The sequence below is a fragment of the Fukomys damarensis genome, unplaced genomic scaffold (genome assembly GCF_012274545.1).
Source record: "Fukomys damarensis isolate Sample0158 unplaced genomic scaffold, DMR_v1.0_HiC HiC_scaffold_27, whole genome shotgun sequence".
In the NCBI taxonomy this organism is placed as follows: domain Eukaryota; kingdom Metazoa; phylum Chordata; class Mammalia; order Rodentia; family Bathyergidae; genus Fukomys; species Fukomys damarensis.
Window position 1 is genome coordinate 13,917,221 of NW_022900939.1, and position 14,383 is coordinate 13,931,603.

A 14,383-nucleotide genomic window follows, 5' to 3' on the forward strand; every position below is an offset into this window, starting at 1 on the left:
CAAGCTTTTTTTTTTTTTAACCTCCGGGTCCCACGACCGGCAGCATCCGTCCCCCAATCCCACTCACGCCCACCCCAACTTGCGGACGCTCTACCCCCAGATCCCCGCCCACACCGGAGGGGTCGCGAGTCTGGACCCCTACGTCCTCGCGGAGCATCCGATCACGGGATCCTTAACCTTGCGAGTCGCCAACCTGTTGCCCCCAAAAGCTCCCTTTCCCCAATCCCTCCATCTCCGTGTCCCCGCCTGATTGTGCCTGCCGATTTCCTTCCCAACCCTAGGCCACTTCGGTGGTGCCAGTGGGAGCTCCGGCCCCTCCGGGGACTTCCCCACTCACCCCTCGGTTTCCCCGGCGTGAGTCACCACGAGCCGCGCACACCCGCCGCTCGCCTCTGTCCGGACTCCGCGCGCCCAGGAACAAGTTTCCGGTGTTCTGGAGCAAGTTTTTTCCCTGGAGGGAAGCGAGCCCGATCTCCCTCCCTCCCCACGCCGCGCCGCTCTCCGCCCAGTCGCTCCCAGCCTCGGATCCTCTCTGGCGCGAGTCCGCGATCGCTGAGCGCGCGGAGCTCCCAGCGCCGGGCTGGCGACTCGTTTCCCTCCCCTCTCAACTTATGGCCGCCTCCTCCCCCTCCTCCCCCTCCTCCTCCCACTTTTCCTGTCCAGTGTACATCGCTTTAGTCTCTCTCCAGCCGCCCGCACCTCGCTTCACCCCATCCCGCTCCTCCCGCTGCATCTCTCCAGACTGGGGAGAGGGGGCCCCTTCGCTTACATCCAGTCAACAATCTCAGGAAATCCAGACTCTCGGATTTACGGAGCCAGGAGGGAGGGTGAAGCAGGTCAGGGGAGCCCGGCGCTGCGCGTCTCTTCCCAAGACCAGATCAGCCTCTGATCCCCACCCCACCTCGGAGAGCTCGGCTGGGAAGCCACGAGGCAGTTCTGGGGTTCGCTTAAAAGGAGCAGGACCCCGCGGAGCAGCGGACTCAAGCCTAGAACTTTATCTTAAGCAAAAGTTCTCAGAGCGACTCCAGAAGCTGTCTTAAGTGCATTAATGAAAATATAACTCCCATGAAGTCTCTCCATTAGACTTACGGAATCCTTTCAGAGCCCCCACAATTCTCTCTGCAGCAGAAGGCTTAACACATGAGGGGCTCCCTCAGAATTTGAAACCACGGAAAACCAACCAATCCGAAAATTAAAAACAATGTAAAATTATTTTCAAAACTTTTTTTTCTAGCAGGTGTTAAGCATTTGATGCAGCTGTTAGGACTCACTGGCTTGCATAATTTCACCCTATGGTTTAGCAGGAAATACTTTTCAAATGTTGTGCCTGGGCTCATATCACACTTAGGCTTTGAAACCACAGTGACATTTGCTGACGAAAGAAAAGAAGGTGTGTGTTACTTTTTTCTTTCTTTCTTTCTTTCTTTTTTTTGTCAAAACTAAACAAAATTAAATTTTGTTTTGCGCGCTGTGACCTTCAGAACCTATGGGTCAGGGTTGCTGTACAGTGGTGGTCCTGAGGTCCTCCCCTGCCCGGCTAAAGGGTTCTCAAAATAAAGTCTGGGCTGATGAGGGGCCCTTAAATCTCATCCCAGGAATCAAACACGGTAGGAGAGCTTGTACAGGCAGCCCAGGGGCCTGGGGAAGAAAAGATTGGGAGGGGCAGTGAAAAGGGTGGCCACTTACGGGGAATCCAAAACCTGCAGCCTTAGGTATCAGCCAAGATACTTTGCTGTGACTCAGTTTACTCATACAAATGCAGGCGATGGGAACAAGGCCTGCCGGGTGGGTCTGCTACAGGTGGCACTAGGACTGAACTCGGCTAGGGGAGTTACATAGTTCTACTCAGCTGCAGGAAGATTAATTTGAGAATCTCCATTTCGCATTTCTGATTCTCCGTTAGGTCTTCGTGCGACTGTGATGTATTCTTCCCTTCCAGCTGCCCTCACCCTACTTTTTTCGATAGCATGAACCACCTTGTGATGTATTATATGAATTATTTTTTTCTGAATGTAGTTTTCTCTCATCACATCCTTCTTTCAGGCTACAACCCCTCAGCTCTGCAAAGCCACAGATCCTTGCTGTCCACTGACACTGCTTGGGTTCCTAGACCAAGGTGGGGCACGCGATAGGTAAGTACAGGTAAATGCCACATGAGTGGATCTTACAAATGTGCTCCATACCAGTTGCTTACAGTGGGCATGGCATTGTACACTAAGAAAAGAATCAATCAGCTGGCCTGTCCAGGGATAAGAGGCTCCCCGGGGAAGAGATGCCTTTCTGATGACAAGAAATATTCACTCACCTAAGGGTGTCAGTGTGGCAGGACATCATAAAAAAGTATGCAAAGACTGGACGGAAGCCTTAAAGAGATTACAGTCTTTTCTAACCCCAAGAGTTTCTATTTTTATAAAGAGAGTTTTCTTAAAATGAGAAGTAGCCATTATTTTGATGTAAAGCAGAACTTCTCCAGTGCCAATATATTATACTTGTCACTACCCAATTTTTAACCAGAATTGGAACTAAATGTTAGTGGAACATTGCCATTTCTTATTAAGACAAAATTTTGCTAGGGGAAGCCCATGTACATCATTCTGTTTGAACATTCATTGATGGGGGAGGAAATTCTAGGACTCTATTAAACATATGAAATACACAGCTTGCCACGTACAGCCTCTGAACTGAAGTTGGCCTAATCAGGGTTTCTTTGGAAAGAGGATCCCTTAGGCAGCTCTTTCAGGACTAAGTACAGCCAATCCACAGATTTGTTCTTATGATACACCCTGGCCCTTCACTGGATAAATCAGATTCCATTCCAGGAATGTGACACACACACACACACACACACACACACACACACACTCACACAAGCACACACACGCGGTGGGGTACATAAGTAGAACAAAAGCTGAAAGGTCATGATTTCATCTGAACTGGAGATCCCAGAAGCCACAGACCGGCTGCCTATGAGCCAGTTAGATAACTATTAGATGCATGTCATTTGAACCCCAGGTTGTCAGTATTTTTTGAATGACTCACCAACATTCAAAAATCAGAAAACTTCATGCAAAAAAATACAGGTTTTCAATCTGCTTTGAAAATTCCAGAAGCTCTGGCAGGGCCCTTGCTGCAGGCCCACAGGACCACAACTGGCGAACTCTTAGATAGGACATGTAGTTTCCAGAGTGCCACAATCCTGGCCATTCCCTGCCTCTCTTTGCAGCCTGCTGCTTCATTTCCCTGCCACTTCTGGTGCAGCTGTGAGGAGGGACCAGGGCTATGAGCAAGCAGAAATTATGCAACAGGATGGCATGGGCTCAAACCCTTTTTCCCTTAGCAAGAGAATCCATTTTTCCAGCAAAATTTTGCTGGGAGCAGAATAATTTGAGCACTAATGAGGTAACGGATTCCCCTGAGTAGACAAGGAGGCAAGTGGGCGTTGAGATGGGAGAAGCAGAGGCCCTTTCCGGAGCTACTCTGGAGTCAAAAGCACTTTTCAGTTCCTGCTTTTCCAGGGGCCTATTCTCTTTCTCCCTTGTTCCCATGACAGTGTCCCCACTCATCAGATTACTCAGTTCCACCCCAAAGGAGCCTGATCAGACCAAGTTCAGGAGGGCCCTGGTGACTCATCCAAAGTTGTACCCAAGCAAGAAAGAATGAGGCTTAATACCAGTTCTGTTTCTTCCTCCTGGTCTGATACAGTGCTCCATCTCTGAATGATAACACAACTCAGTTTATGGAGCGATAGCACTGAATACTTTAAGAGTCTGATATCCAGTGGGTGATAAACAACACCAGCCAACTTTAAGTACAGAATGTAGATGTCCAATTTAGACCACCTTCCACGGCACTTCTCTGTCCTGGTGCCTCCTACCTTGTAATTAAAGTGTTGCAATGAAGAATGACAACTCATTCTACCTTCAGTTTTCTTCTTTTAAAAGATAGAAGGAAGCCCTGAAAATCTAAGATCACTTGCTAGTGCCTGGTACAGAGCTTTCGAGGGGCACAAGAAAGTCTCCCAGACACATGGGCATTAGCACATAGCTTTTCAGGTCCTCGGAACAGCAGTCATAAAATAAGTTCACGTTGTTACTTACAAAAAATACCAACCTTGATACAGAGCTTGCATAACCACTCATTATATATCCACAGCACTGTACCATCCATAAAACAGGACCATTTGAGAAATATGCTCGGCATGTGATCTAACACCAGAGTGTAAAATCAGTGACCTTTGGTACAACAGGAAGAGACAGCACACAAATGAAAAATGTTTGCCCTCCTTCACCCTCCTTTCCACAACCAGTAGAAAACAATGAGTACCTCAAAGTTTGCTTTGGGGAGAACATCAATGACATAAATAATCAAAGAGCATTTTAGTGCCCATCATTCTCTTCTTGAAAGCAAGAAGGATTTCTGGTTTTTATTACCTTTCTTGTCTTTTGGTATTGAGGAGGATCTGCCCACCGTTCTAAAGTGGCTGGTTGTTAATTAAACTAAATGTATTTTTAGAATAGTTTGAATGAGCAACTCTTAAAAGTAAAAGGAAATTTGGTGGTCCTAAATGAATTTCCTGGGATGATCCTGACTTCGATTTTCCTTTGCACAATTCCAAGTCAGCTGGGTGGCCAATAAATATTGGGTGGTGATTTATTTGGGTTAAGTAGTAGAGTTACAGAAGTGAACAGGAAATTCAAGCTTCCCACCACCAAGGAGCAGAAGACCAACAACAAACAGGGAAATGATATAGAAAGAGATCATTACAAGCACGGATGAGTGCTGTGAAGAGAATAAAATAGGTCACTATAGTGGCTGGAAGGAAAAAGAGAAGTGCTTTTTCTAATGTCGTCAGGGATGGTAACTTTGAGTGAAAGTTAAACAATCACAAGGGGGTAATCACAGGAACAGAGGAGGACCTGAGCCAGGAGGGAGCTTGGAAAGGTGGTGAGGTATAGGAGGAGGCCCTGTGATCAAAGCATAGCAAACAAATGTGGAAGGAACAAGATGACATCCAAGAAATAGCTCGAGGTCAGATCCAATAGGCAGCTCATGGTCAGGAGCTCAGTCATGGCAGAAGGCCATTGGAAGGTTTTGGATAATGCCATAGTTTGGATCTTGAGAGTCCCCCAAAGGTCCATAAAGGTATTGTCCCCAGTGGGGTATTACTGGGAGGTGGTGGAACACTTAAAAGGTAGGCCCTACTGGTAGGTCTATGAGTCATTAGGGTTGTACCCTCGAAGGAGACTGTGGGACCCTAGTTCCTTCTTTCTCTTTTTCACTGGGTTTTGAGTGTGCTCTCATCATGATGTGCTGCTCTGTCACAGGCCCAAAAACAACAGAGCCAACTAATAGAGCCCTGAGCCAAATAAGCCTTTTCTCTTTCTAAGCCAATTGCCTCAGATGTTTGTTATAGCAACAGAAAGCTGACTAACACAAGGAGCACACTAGTCCCCTCTTATCCACATCTTCACTTTCACTTATCTGCAGTCAACCCTGATCCAAAAACATAAAACAGAAAGTCCCAGAAATAAATAATTCTTATATTTTAAATTGCACATTCCATTCTAAGGAGCATCAAATCTAGAATGGTTTTGCTTTGTCTCATCTAGAATGTGAGTACACCACCTTCCCATTAAGCATTTAGTACTTGGGTTTGAGGTCAACTGTCACTGCTTATGTTAAGTAACCCTTATTTTACCATAATGGCCCAAAGCACAAGAGTAGCTATGATAACAGTTCAGATATTCCAATGAAAGGCCAGAAACTGCTCTCTGTAAGTAAAAGGTGCAAGTTCTCGAACTTAATAAGGAAAGAAAAAAAATTTATGCTGAGGTTGCTAAGAGCTATGGTAATTACACATGAATCTTCTTAGAAATTATAAAGAAAGGAAAGAAATTTGTGTTCATTGCTGTTGTGCCTCAAACCACAAAAGTTACAGCATATGATCGGCACTTAGTTAAGAAAGAATAAGCATTAAATTTGTGGGTGGAAGACAAGAACAGAAAATGAGAGCCAATGGACACCAGAATATGTTGCCAGAAAGCAGTGAGCCAAAAGGAAGACTTGAGCAAGGGGTCTCCTGAATCCAATGACACCAAGCCATATACTGAATGCAAGTGAATACATTCAGGGGTAGGTTTGGACTGAAAGATACCAATTACAGGAGAGACTGTATCTGTCAATGAAGAAACTGCTGCCACATTTCTGGCAGGACTGAAGAAGTAGATTAGGGGCAAAGGACACCAAGCATAACTAGTCTTCAATCGCATGGTTCCTGAAATCCACTGTGAATCTTAGATCCTATCCTCTGCAGATATGGGGGACTATAGCAATGCAGACTAATTTCTGCACTAGAAGTAGCCTACTGACTAATGAACCCTTTAAAAGGTGGTTACAGCTGGCCAAGGACAAGATAGTGATGTTTGATTAGGTTTGGAGCAATGATGATGTGTGATCCATTATAGTTTGATGGATTGGGTGAACAAAGGTTAGGGGTCATGAGTGATGCTTCAGCTTTCTTTTGAAACAGCAGAATGGATAGTAGCAGCACAAGGTCAGCACACAATTAATCCCTCTTTGCACCTTAAAATGGAGCTAATAGGAAACATTCCAAATAAATACTCACAGTTATCCCAAAGAGAGCCTTTCATCTTGCTCATTCACTGGAATGTCCTCCTGTAGAGGGCTTTGGGGATATCTTCCCAGACTATATAGAGCCTCTTCTCCTGGAACTATCACGCTCCTTTGACTCTGTAAGATGGGGCAGTGGTTTGTCCCTTGATTTGTCCCAAGTGACTGGCCCCAGGAATGGACAAGACACAAGACAGTTACAGTCAGACTGTTCTTTAAGAATTCGAAGTGAAGGAGCAACTTAGTCTCTGAGATGACTGACCTGCTGCTCTAGCCCTCCCCCAGCAGAAGCTGCCCCACCTACTCCTGGTTTATGATGACACCCAGTCCTGCCATCATCAGGACCCCTTAGCCTCATCCCTGTGTTTGCCAACCAAAACAAGAAGCCAGGACTAAATGAATCTCTCAATTCCCCTGGATTGTCATCAACACGTGCTTTTTCCTATCCCCTTTTATGACCCACCTCCCAGCCCTTTCCCATTCTCAAAAATCCTACTGCTGTGTTCTGTGAAACCCAGAATCCAACACCAGGAAAACTGCCTACCCTTCAGATCCTTATCAGAACATTCCCTTAGCGCCCATGTCCTAATTCAGTGGCTCTTAAACATTTTGACTTTAAGACACTCTTTAAAACATTTGAGCCTTTGTTTGTGTGGTTTATATCTATCCATACTTACTACCCATGAAATTAAAAATTAAAATTGGAGCCAGAGATTTAGCTCAGTGGCACCACACCTGCCTTGCAAGTGCAAGGTCCTGAGTTCGATCCCCAGTAAAACAAAACATTAAAATTAACTTAAATTTAAAATAACAATAATAACATCACCACACATTTTATGAAAAATAATTCTGGTTTTCCAAGACAATAAGAGCATTTTATATAGCATTTTATAGAAGGATAGCATTTTATAGATTTCTGCAAGTCTCTCCAATCTGTGGCTTAATGGAAGACAATTCTATATACTTCTATCTTCAATCTGATGCATTTCACACATCATGTAACCTCTGGAATGGCTGGGTATCTGTGAGAAAATGAGAGTGGAAAAGTCAAATAATATCTTAGTATTTCTATGAATATAATTTGGGGCTGTGTGTCACTGACTGGGATTCCTGAAGCACGCTTTGAGAATCACTATTTAGCTGAAATGTTTCTCCTGTGAGGGTTCTTTCTGCCTTCAAGTCCCCTGAAATGGTGTGGTTTCTCTTCCGTACTTTGCAGTACTGGACTGAAAGGTAGAGTATCTGTTTTTCTTGTTATTCATTCCACAGCCAGAGCACAATCCCTCCTGAAAAGTCCCCAAGAAACCATCAGGTTAATATGCTCACTACCTCTCCTTGTTGTTGTCACTTCAGACTCTAGGGTTATCCCCATCTTTCCTGGAAGTTGTCACTCTTGGTTTACATACTGCTACTGTCATAGTTCTTCATCAATATCCATAGAAAGTCTTTCCAGTATCCTGGCATTTCAGATCCTTTGCCTCCACACAATAACATTGTCTACAGTCCACACTTACTCCCATGGTCAGCCTTGACCTTGTCATTTCCCATGAACACTTTCTTCACTCTCCCATGAACACTTTCTTTACTCTCTTACCACCACCACCCATCTTTCTAGTCTCCCCTCTAGTACTCCCACAGCCATCCACCTTCATCTCCCTGGATAGCCTATCTTAGGATACAGCTCATTCTCCTGTCCTTATTCCTCACCTTGTGTGGATTACAAGGTCCCATTATTTTATCAACTCCCTCACATAAATATTGGACACTCTGGCCCTGTGTTCACCTCACTGTTTTTGCTAGGCCTAACCTTGTTCAGTCTGATTCTCCTTCTGCTCTGTCCCCACACTTGCATAAACATGATCAAAGAAATTCACACAACCACACTGCTGGTGTTAATTTAAATTCATATTCATACCCTCTAGGCCCTTAACACCTCTCAGCACCCAATTTCTCCAATATACACATGTGCCCCTCTCCCACTGTCTTTCTTCAACAACTTTTCAAAAGTTCTCCCCCATCCTCACTCTTGCATGAGAACCTTCCTTCCCTTTGCATGAAAATATAGGAACTTCCATGAGCTACTCCCATTTCTATGAACCCATGAGAATCTACAGCCATATTCTGCCTTCCTCCTCCTAACTGTGAATGAGTAGCCAAGTCCAAATCCGAGGCCAGACCTTCCACTGAGCACCAGATCCCATCTTGTCCAGGCAAGGCTGTCCTTTGAAACCCAGATGTCTTGACCACAACAGTCATCTCTCCCAGTATGAACAAAGCTTAGAGTCATTCGATCCCTCCTGCCAACGTGGGGAAGAACCCTCAGCTTGACTGAGACCTGGTAGTAGCCTCTTTTCATCCACTGTAGTTATCGAAGTCTCATCTGCTAATCTGACCCATTTTTAGGGGATTCCATGGAGCATAAGTGAGGTTTATGAGAACTATGTGAGATATTTGTTATGCTACTTGGCACATGGTAATATATTTTTTAGTGGCAAAAGAAAACTATTTTAAAACAGCATTCAAAATAAGAGATCTTTGTATATTTATTGTCCATAGTGTTTGTTCTGCCAGATAAATACTCTAAATTCCCTTACAGTAAAGCCAAGTACTGTACTTTCTTCTCAATTTGGCTAACATTTTTTATATGCTCATGTGTATTGTAATACTGAATACAGATGAATGAAGGCTCCAATAAATGGCCCAAGAACATGAAAATAAAATGATAGTCTTAAGAGTAAAACATGGCATACATACTTCCCCTACTGCAAAAACAGATCAAATAAAGATAAGTATAATCAAACAAATCTAATGTGACAGTGAGGAAAATAATCTGCATTGGATGTAGAAAAAAGCAAGGGGTATAAACAAGAATGTGTTCTTGGTTACTTATTCTTGTCTGTGGAGGGGAGGGAGAAAAAGAAGGAAGAGGAAGAAAGAGGACAAGATGGAGTTTTGAACCAGGTCAGTTCACCTAGGCCAGGGGTGGCGAATCTACGGCACACTTCCTGCAGCAGGCTGTTTGTATCCCTGGAAGCTCTAAAAGGTTCGCCATCACTGATCTCAGCTATGGTTGAGAGGCATAGAGAGAGGTTAAGAGATCAAAAAAATTCACAAGGTGACCTGGCAGTCTTTCTTCAAACTCAGAGCCAACCACACAAAGTGTCCTGGGTGCATAATATACCCACAATGTTCCTCCCATAAAAGTAAGATTCGAGAGGGCTTAACTCATGCTAATTAAATTCCCCAGAAGCTGACGTATAACCTAAGATATTGATGAATATACACTCAGCATGGGTGTCTAGGACTCTCCCTAGAGTCACACTGACAAAATTTCTCCTTAGATGAAAGAGTAGCCATTAGTGGGTAATGCATTCATTTTCCATTTCAATCAAAATCTTCCTTTGCAACGTGGAATTCACATTACATTCCCAGCTTTGCTGGGGCTCTTCACTTTTCCCATTTCTTCTCTTTTTCTCTCTCAGACATGCACACACAAATATGAAATTATGTAAAACAATTCTAACTGATAGGAATATGAATCTCAGGCATACAATGTGGTGACACTTCTTAGCACAGTCTCACTCACTTACTTCTTAGACAACACCATGAAATGAAAAAGATTATTGTCACCATTTGGTGAGTAAAGATGTTGAGATTAAAAGAAACAGTGTAGGCCTTTCTCAAGGTCATGACTTGTTAGAGGTAGAAATAACCACTAATCGAACGATTTTCTTTCCTGTTGTTTGTTCTTTTCCCACTTAAGTCATCTTGACCTCCCCATTCAGGTGGAGGAAGTTACAGGGCTGTTTGGGAAAGATAAACACTCTCACCCAATCCACCCACTCTAGAGTGGGCAGATGAGGGAAAGAGTAGGGAAATGAGGAAAGTCCCACAGAAGCAGAAAGTAAGCAGAGCAAAGAGGTCCTGTCCCCAAGGAGCGAGGGTAACTGGCGGTGTCAGCGAATCTGATTCAGCCACAATGAGCCAAGCTGAGCAACTGCACAACCGCCCCTCACAAAGAACTCTGTTCATTCTGCAGCACTGACAGCGACAGCTCTAGTCTGATGGGAGCACAGACCAGTGCATTGCTCAGCATCTGCTCCATTTCTCCTCCTGGCTATCTTCCTCCTGACACCAGAGTTTTGATGTTTCCTGCGGCTTTCACAGATGAGCCTAGCTGGACCTCCTGGATGAGTGTTTCTGAGAAGGGTAGCACTGCAAGATGTTGCTGGTGGAATCCTGCACACAAAATAACAACATGCATCCGTATGTTGAGATGTTGGTCATTAAGTTGTCCAGGTTGGGCTCTTGTGATCCTAGTGACTTAACAAGACTCAGTCTCAAAATTTCTTTAAAAATACAATGGAATAGGGCCAAGGATGCAGTTCAGCGCAAAGGCCCTAGGTTCAATCTCCACAAAACAACAACAGACGGTAAAAATAGCAAAAAATTTGAAGGGGGTCTGCAGCAAAAGAAACTTTCAATAATTTAATTGTTTATGGAATGTTAGTAACAGCTTGAAGACACAGCACTCTGCAGAACACCACTGGAGAAATGTCATCTCGGAGAATAGAATTCCACGTCAGTCAAACTTGAAAAGGGCCCAGCTCTGTAAGAGATCAAGAGGAGGTCTTAACCGTGTCTGTGGCAGGCTCTGCTCTCTGCCTCTTAATTTCTTGGATGACCAGTTTGCTGATAGTATCCCAAATTTAGAGGAAAAGAAATACCCCGGCTTCGCTTTCCACAACAGAAACTGCATGAGTAACCTTGGACAGTCATTCCCCTTGTCCTGCCCCAGTGCCTCCTCCTTCCCAGGAAGACAGGATGAGACGTAATATAGATGTGGTCAAGGGGTGTTACTTAGTGCAAAGCCTGGACCAGGCCCCCGCCTAAGTCCTAACAGGGAGTAACTGGGTTAATCCTCACACCTGCCCCTGGTATACACAGCCTTCCATTGGGGGATGCCCCATGCCTCCCCAGCAAGTAGCTGCTCAGTGACTGTTCATTAAAGGAAGGACAGGAGAAAGACAGGAATGAAACAACTAGAGTTTGGACACCTTAACTTGACTAACATCACACCTCTCAGACACAGCCCTGCTGAGCTCTTCGGCACCCAGATGAGCTGCCGAGCTTCATATTCAAGGGGTGCTGGCTGGTGGCTCTGGCCGCACGGCCTGCTCAAAGCCAGCTTGCAGTTTACACAGTCAAAACTGCTGTGTTGTTGGGACATTTTAAAAAATAACTGATGGTGACAATCACTAAACTGTACTGAGCACTTACTAAATACCGGTAGTACACTGAGAAATTTACAGCACTCATTCCTTGAAACTCTCTGACAAAACAGGTACAGCAAGAATCTGTTCCACACATGAACAGAGTTTAGCTGACTTAGCCACTAAGTGTCAGCGGCTGCACACCACGGTTCAGCCCCCTGACTGCCGACCTTTCTCCACCTGCCTGGCACTGGCCAAGGACTGAGCCTGCCAGAAACAACTGGGCTCAAGGAAAACAGCCCACCCCTCCCACAAGAATGCCAAGAAACAATCGGCTATTAAATTTCAGATTTAAGATTTGAAGGCTAGGGATTTAGCTCAGTGGTGCCACTGCCTGCTTCACAAGTCCAAGGTCCTGAGTTCAATCCCTGGTACCAAAAACAACAAAACAAAACAAACAAGATTTGAACTGAGGCAATTTCACCCCAAACACCTAGTTTTTCTTTACTTCTTTACCAGCTACATTCTTTCACAGTCAGACTTTCTGAGAGAAGGAAAGAACAGAAGCATATACCACCCACAGCTGGGAAATTAAATATGTCTATTTAATTAATTTAACCCTTAGAATATTTATCATGCATAGTTCTCAGTGCATCACAAATAGTAGTTCATTTAATTCTCCCAACATCATGAATCCTCCTAACATCAGCGCACTGCTACTACTGTTATCATTCCCATTTCATGGGTGAGGAAACTGAGGCACAGAGAGTTAAATAACTTGCCCAAAGTCACACAGCAAGTATCAGAGCTTGAGATTCAAAGCCAGGCATTCAGCCTCCCTAGCCCATGGGCTTGACCACCATTGATAAGAGCAGACAGGTGCTTCTTGTACAGTGAAATGCCAGCTAAACACACGGTCTGTGAGAGAAAAGCACAGCCTCCTGTAGGCCTGGGGGTCCCGTGTGGCCAGGGGTTGAATGACTTAATCACTGCTCCATTTAGGTTTCCTGGCTGAATGGGTTCCGGTGCTTTCCACTGAAATTTAATAGCCGATTGTTTCTTGGCATTCTTGTGGGAGGGGTGGGCTGTTTTCCTTGAGCCCAGTTGTTTCTGGAAGGCTCTGTCCTTGGCCAGTGCCAGGCAGGTGGAGAAAGGTCGGCAGTCGGGGCTGAACTCCGGCGTGCAGCACGCTGACCGGGAGCCTGCACGCCGGGCCGATGTCCCCCTTCACAGGAAACCTGCCTGGGGTCCGTGCCCTGCTCTCCGCACCTCTGACAGAGGGAGCAGGAGGAGAAAAGGCCTGAGTCTGTTCATTTGGTACAGAAGGGGCCAGAGACGCCAAAATCAGATCATCTGCAGGAAGGACGCTGGGCTGGTGTCCCTGAGCCGGCACAGCACAGCGCGTCTGCCCCCTGCTAGATGGTGTGGCTCCTGGCGTGCGGCGGATGCACCGTGAACATCCGCCACATCAACTGTGACGAGAGTGTAAGTTAAAAGAACCGGGCACATCAAACAGCTGGGCTTTCCTTTTCTCCCAGTTCATAAACCCTTGCTTCCCTGTCTTAGCTTCTGCATGATGAAAAGTTGTGCGCGCGGGCACCTCATTGCAGCTTGATCTCGGCTGCTTCTTCCCTCCCCGTTTGCCTACGGCTTGTCACCCCGAGATGCTTACAGTTTCGAACAGGCAAGACTGCGCCCAGGTGGACAGCTGCAGGGGGTGCCGATCACCAGTTGGAGCCCCGGGAATGTTACTCGCCCTCTCTGAGCCTGGGGCAGCTTGTTCTCGTCCACCACCCCAACAGCCACCACTTCTCCCTGAAGGAGCCAAAGGACGGCCATGTCCTGAACCCCAGGCAGGTCGGAGGCGCGGCCCCTGGTCCCCTCCCAGCACCTGCCTGAGCCGACTGCCGTGGTCATCTCACCTGTGTGTCTTCACGGGTTGCTTGTGAATGGATGGCCCCTTGCCTGGGATACGACAGAAGATGCCCAGAGCCTTTCAGAGCGGGAGGGAGGACACATGGAATGAGACAAGAAAAGGACTGGAATGGGAAAGGCGGGGGGATGCAAGTGATTCCCCTTTAAAATTGCAGGTATTATTTGAGAAGGGTTAGGGAAACGTGCTCTTTAACATGGCCATTCCGCTTGCCCAGCATTTAAATGTCCTGCCTTGGAGGAGAATTGTTCCTTGGAGTAGAGTCCTCGTCTCCAGGACCTCCCAGTTTCCCGTCCAAGGGTGATGTGGGGGAACTATTAACACAGCTTAGTATTCATTTACAAGATGGATTTCTTCAAAGACCAGCGGGGGAAAGTCACGTCGGCTCTTCAGTGCCAAAAGTGGAGGAAAGGGGCCCAGAAAGGGAAGGGAGGGATCCATTTCAGTGAGTCAGAGTCATAAGATGAGAACATGCAATTCCCACTCCCACCCTGCCCTGCCCGCCACACACATCACTTGGAACAAGCTCTCCTTCAGGGCCGAGCTGGTGGCCGGCTCCTCCTGAGCAGCAGGGGCCTTTCTAGCCATGCCTATGGCTTCCTTTTCT

The 14,383-nt window shown here is 46.0% G+C and overlaps 1 protein-coding gene across 7 annotated transcripts in view; it reads right to left on the reverse strand.

Moving 5' to 3' along the window:
• The window catches only part of Prr5l (proline rich 5 like), a 144,788-nt gene that overhangs the window by 69,755 nt on the left and 60,650 nt on the right, over positions 1-14,383 (reverse strand). For 5 of the 7 annotated variants that reach the window (XM_033756539.1, XM_033756543.1, XM_033756542.1 and 2 more), the window contains one exon: positions 6,626-6,750. The exons of 1 other annotated variant lie outside the window; for it this stretch is intronic. The gene's annotated coding sequence lies outside the window, so the exon portion shown is untranslated. Of the gene's footprint in view, positions 1-337; positions 615-6,625; positions 6,751-14,383 lie in introns of those variants that run through there. One more of the 7 variants, XM_033756540.1, reaches the window with a different exon arrangement.